This window comes from Maylandia zebra, unplaced genomic scaffold (genome assembly GCF_041146795.1).
Source record: "Maylandia zebra isolate NMK-2024a unplaced genomic scaffold, Mzebra_GT3a scaffold03, whole genome shotgun sequence".
NCBI classification, from domain to species: domain Eukaryota; kingdom Metazoa; phylum Chordata; class Actinopteri; order Cichliformes; family Cichlidae; genus Maylandia; species Maylandia zebra.
Window position 1 is genome coordinate 28,516 of NW_027490033.1, and position 5,879 is coordinate 34,394.

At 37.3% G+C, this 5,879-nt stretch overlaps 1 long non-coding RNA gene across 1 annotated transcript; it reads left to right on the forward strand.

Moving 5' to 3' along the window:
- Nucleotides 1-1,810: 1,810 nt before the first annotated feature.
- Nucleotides 1,811-4,738, forward strand: LOC101469471 (uncharacterized). The gene is made up of 5 exons (XR_003022007.2): nt 1,811-1,955; nt 2,134-2,454; nt 2,769-2,907; nt 3,243-3,312; nt 3,397-4,738. It is a non-coding gene; the product is annotated as an uncharacterized LOC101469471 (long non-coding RNA).
- The last annotated feature ends 1,141 nt before the right edge of the window (nt 4,739-5,879 follow it).

The window sequence follows — 5,879 nt, forward strand, 5'->3', positions numbered from 1 at the left end:
ACACCTCACATTGTAGGGCAGGTTTGTTTGTTACCTTTGATTGTCATAACATCAACAACATTTTCCTATTTTTGAATATCATCATAATTATAGTGCCCTAGTATTACACGCTGTGTCTGCTTAACATATCAACCCTTACACTGGTCACTCGCTGTATGCAGGTAGTGCTGTCTGTTGTATTCATAGATGTGGAACTTTGTGCCGTCTCTGTGCTGCATGGCGTCTTTCTCTTTGTTGAAAGTCACATCACCCAACTGGGAAGCAGCTGCTTTCACAGAAAAGATGTCCTGTAACTATAAGGGGATGTACAGTGCGTGTTCACTGCACTCTAAGACTAAACTGCATTTTGTACATTGAGCCAACTTCACGCAGTGTGTCCTCAGCCCAGTATCACGACAAAACGTGTAATAGACACGAGACACGCCAGTCCGCTGTGTCGTATCACACTTTGGAGAGGCAGAAGTTGCAATAAGTTGTAGTGAGCTGCAGTACCAGCAGAGGCTGATACTGTATTTGAAGCCAACATTAAAACAATCATAGGAAAGTGTTTGAGGCATTATTACACATTTACATGTTGTAACAACAACATATTTGCTGCGTACCATCATTGCTTCTGCAATGTGCTTAATCATACCTACCTTGCTCACTACCGACTTCTTGGCTTTGAATATACTGTCTCCCTCTGCTGGTAATGCCACCTCTGCAGCATGCATGCCCATTTCAGGTTTTGAAGAGTCAAAGCGTGGAATAAACACCGATACCATATTATTCAACATGATATCGGTTTGGTGTCTCAGTCTGGAAACTTAATTTTTTGGAGCTTGGCATAATGATATGTAAACTTGCCCCCGTGTCTGTGATCAGACTCTTTTTCTGAGTGGAGCTTTGTATCCTTGTCACTTATCTGGACCTGGAAGCCACAAGTGACATTGAGACTGAGGAGGTCAGGGACCGCTCTGGCTTGGAGCCTCTGGTATGAGGACCGTGAGATGTACAAATGATAAAGTATTTAATTCACTGATTAATAGACATTGTTTTAACATCTATTTATAATTTTTAAAAGGATAAAGTCAATCAAGAGGATGCATACAAAATCCTTCATCAACCGTTTGTCTGTCTTTAGTGTGTTTTTGCAGAGTTGATTTGAATCTCTATACTGGTCCTTAACATATTTCAAAGTTCTTACATGTAGATTTACAACAAGCCATGTGTCAGATAAGGATGTTTAATCATTTATGTTATAATGAATACAATGCTCACTTAGTATACAACGTGTAGCTACAGAGGAATCTGTAAATAAATGAAAAAAGGGAATTTGCCTTCCATCTTATCTCTCGGTGGATTTTGGAATTGCGCAACACTGCAACCTTCTAGATACTGAAACTCCAGCTAGTAAATCACACATCAGTCAACAGTCAAGATAACATGATTAGGAAACTCAGATACTTCTAGGTAATGGGACAGTGATGTCTATTTGTTCAAACATGAGATTCTTTCATCTGTCTTTCATGCATCTTCAAGTAGATTACTGACGCAGTATGACTTTGAAAGGCACATGCTCGCAGATGCAAAATCTCAAAAGCTTTTGCATTCATTTCTATCAGACATCACTATCAGAGTGATCATAAAGTCCTTTAAATTAACCTGTATACAAGTGTTGCTATTTGTTTTCCTCAGCCAGAATATATTTTCTGTGTTTATGCGCCGGCTCTCTCTTCCAGCGCTCACATGAAAACAGAAGAGTCGTCAGCACTTCCTTCCTCCACACCAACACAGACCTCAGTGAAGGCTGAGAATCTGAGGCTTGGGTGCATAAACCCTTCGCCCTACAGTGATCTACAGTGTCAACTGTCAGCAGCAGTGGCACTGTTATTTAGATGTTTTGACCAGTATGGATAAATGGAGACTCGGGTTTGCTCTGCTTCTGCTCCTCACTTCCTGTATGGACAACAAAGGTTTGCAAAACAGTTATTTATGTAGGATCGCTTATGCAGCGCATTGTTGTTGTTGTTTTACAGTTAATCTATGTTAGGTTTTATTACCTGTATTTACCAGTAAATGTTGGTAATGTGCAAGTGGTAACTTAGCAACTGTATATCACACAGAACTGACTTCCAGTTTTACATATTTCAGCTGGTACGGAGATTCTTATGAAAATCATTGACAAACAACCAGCTGTTACTCGAATATGCAGCAACGAAACGCTGAACGTGATCATGCTGATAGTGTGTAAGATCAGCACACAGAGGAGCAGAGGAGAGGAGTGCAGGCTGCTGTATCGACATGGACAAAACTTTGAGCATGGATGTGACTCCAGGTTCACACTGATGACAGAAAATCAGACTGTGTTTCTCCACCTGACACATTTAACAGCAGAGGACAGCGGGAGCTACACCTGTGAGTGTGTACAGACCGGAGGAATATATAAGCTCCACTTCAATGTAACTGTGGAAGGTAAAGTGTGGATTTAATACCTTTTATAACCGAGCCTCACTGTATTACTGTGGTTATTGATAACTGGTATCATATCAATCAACAAAGGTTTGTAAGAAGCTGGGGTCACCTCACGACTGCCCACATATCTTTAAAAAAAAGCAATTAAATCAACAAAATCTGCTGTTAAACAGTATAAACAATAAAATCAAAAATCACTTAATTTCAAGAACATATTATATGACACTATAGCAACAGAGGTTAATATCATGATGCTGCTTTATAATTAACTCATTAACTCACTGGTGATTTTCTCATTTCTTTTTCTTTTCTAGGCACTGAAAGCCATGAAGTCACCACCAGTCCTACAGAAATACATTTTAAATGGTCTTTCTATGTTTTAATTGGAGTGCTTGTAGTCTTAATCATATCTGGAGTCCTCCTTGGATTTATATACGTAACAAAATGCAGCAGGTAAGAGATTATTATATTATAATGTCTGTGAAGGTTCTCAGTCAGTTCTCAGTATTATAACACGGTTAGGGAGTATAACCATATTATAATCATATTATATAATCATATTTACTGAGGCATTCACAACATCTCATGCAAACTCTGTCACATATTATTTAATGTAACATTTATCTTACGCTGACGCTCATCTTATGGTCGATGTGGCTTTATTTTTTTAATTCTCCTGCACAAGCTCTTTATTTAAAATCCACATATATAAAATAAATATTTTTATCTCGGTTCTAAGAAAATGCAGAACTTTTGAAAAACATTTTTTTGGTGAATTGTTTTCCCAGCAGAAGACGACAGCTGCCAATAACCAGTCCTGAAATAATAACTGATCCTGGAAACACAGAAGCGTACATGGTAAAATGTTGCACTTACTGCATTTTGTACCTGCTTTTCATTGACTTAGAACTTTTTTCTAACTGAGTGTGTTTCACTTTACAGGCAGCGGGAGAAATTGAGCCATACAGTATCTTCATCCAAACAGAAAATGGGCTTTATTCAACTTCTAAAATAAACTTAAATCATATTACTTGAAATACATTTGATGTAAATTGAGGTATGAATTTGCAGCACTTTTATAATAAGTATCTATTTCCTAGTGAATAAACAGTGAAGCTGGACTTGCAATCTCCAAAGCAATGATGCTTTACTATTAGTTTCACTTATTGTTGCATTAGTAGAAGTACAGTTTATTTTAATCTTTTAAGAGTAACGTTTTATATCTGAAACTTAAATATCAAGTCACACTGTCTAGAGTGACAAAATGGACTTTTATACATATTCAGTTTGTTGATTTCAGAGCTGTAATAGCTTTATAGCAATAATTAGATCTTGACTGATGCTGGAGGTTTAAGACTGATACTGATACCAATATGTAGTAATTTCAAACTCAGATATTTATTCTGGTGTTGTTGTCTTTGAGACACACAAAGACAAACAAATTTCCCAAACATTTTTTAAGGGTGATCTATATGTGAGTCCTCACTAAGATAATATCATAATACAGTCTAAAACAAAATCCTGTTTTTTTATATTAACAGGTCATGGATTATCCGTTTGTTCTCTGCACTTTGTAGCCAACAGGGGATCTGCAGAGTGCAGAGTTATGGACAAACTATGTAACAGTCATGGTTGAATGTTGTTTCTCCCGTCTCTACTTTTCAATTTTTTTATTTATTAGTTAATATAAATACAATATATTGACTGATAGATAAGCTCAGCTGACATATCAGTTAATAAAAATAATGATAATCCAAAACCAAGTTATTATGTCAAACAGCGTCATGCAAAAATCTTTTTTGAGCCATGGTGCGAGTTCACTACGCTGAGATTTGTAACCCACTTTAAACCGCTATGTGAAACAATAATTAGCATTTCCGCTTATCGTTATCTAAGTATGGGTCGTTGAGTGTTTCAGGGCTTTTTCAGTTAATGAGCCATAACCCTGACCTCACACCATCGTCGAGCTTCCTGTATCAACTTCCTCTTCTCACAGACAGATTTTGCTCTTTTGCACTTTACCAATGTTCCCCACGCAGTTGGTTTTAAACAGGGACTCCCCAGCAACAACCACCAAACCTCTGTACACAAGTGCATTTTCCAGGCTCTCTTCCTGGAATTTAATATATATGAAACTACTGAAAAGGCCAACAGGAAAATATTGTGTCTGAAAGAAAAGGCCTTTATTGTTTCGTGAATTGTGCACGCATCTGTACATAACAGGTTTTTTGTTGTTTTTTTGTCCTGTAATTTAAAAGAAATCATCTGAAAAAGACCCTAATAAAATACCTCATGTTAGACGCAAAGTTATTCCTTTACTTTTTTCTTTCTTTTTCTTTTGCCTGTCAACTGCAAACAATTTTAAAACAATCATATTCATTTTATTTCTCAGATTTGCACGTGGTGACCAAAGCTGCACATATACTAAGCCTACATAAAAACTTTTTATATTTATCCTTTAAGTCTGTTGAATGCCACCAGGGCTACAGGTGAGGAAAATGAAACTAATCACATCTAATTATTAATTTAATTATAATCTATCAGATTCTCCTGTGTCTTGATGACAAAGCATAGATACTTACATAATGTTACTTTACACATTTGGCATTTTTGAATGCTTTTTGTGTTGCCTCAACTTTTTGCATATCATGGTGTTTTTCTGGTCTTGCTGACTGAAGCACTTACAGACCACACACAAGGCTTTTTTATGGGCATTTTGTAGCATTTACTTGATGGAGCTGCAAAGTAAGTCAAGAGAGAGAGAGAGGGGAAATGGCACACAGGAAATTGCCTGGGGCATAGTCAAACCCAGGTAACTGCTTGTCTCTGAGCATGTGGGTCACTGGTTCAACCCAATGAGCCACAGGGGCACTTGTGCAGCACTTTGTACTTCTGCACAGCACAATCATACTGCTGATTTCAGAAACTGTGTTAGTTTCACTCTGCATTATGCATAATTTTTCTAACATTGTAGCTTGCTCCCTTTGTAAAATTAGCCACTTCGCTACCTTTTCCATGTGGACATGGTAGCACCTAGATTAACAAACCCTGGATTCATTTATGGCGTTTACAACCACCTTTAAGTGACCGCTTAGCCTGATTGTTGAAGTTAGAGAGAGAAGCCCCATAACAGAAAGACGTCCTGGGTATGTTGAACTTGTTTCATGGTGCAATGTCTTACCGTCACGGTCCTGGCATAACTTACTGTATCAGTAATCTGAACACCATACCCAGTGTTGGTCAAGTTACTTGAAAAAAGTAATCAGTAACTAATTACTGATTGCTTCCTCAAAAAAGTAATCCCGTTACTTTACTGATTACTTATTTTCAAAAGTAATTAATTACTTAGTTGCCTAGTTACTTTTTAAAAACACGATTTACAACCTGAGTAGGTGATAAAGCGATAGATCTTTCAGCCCAATTCT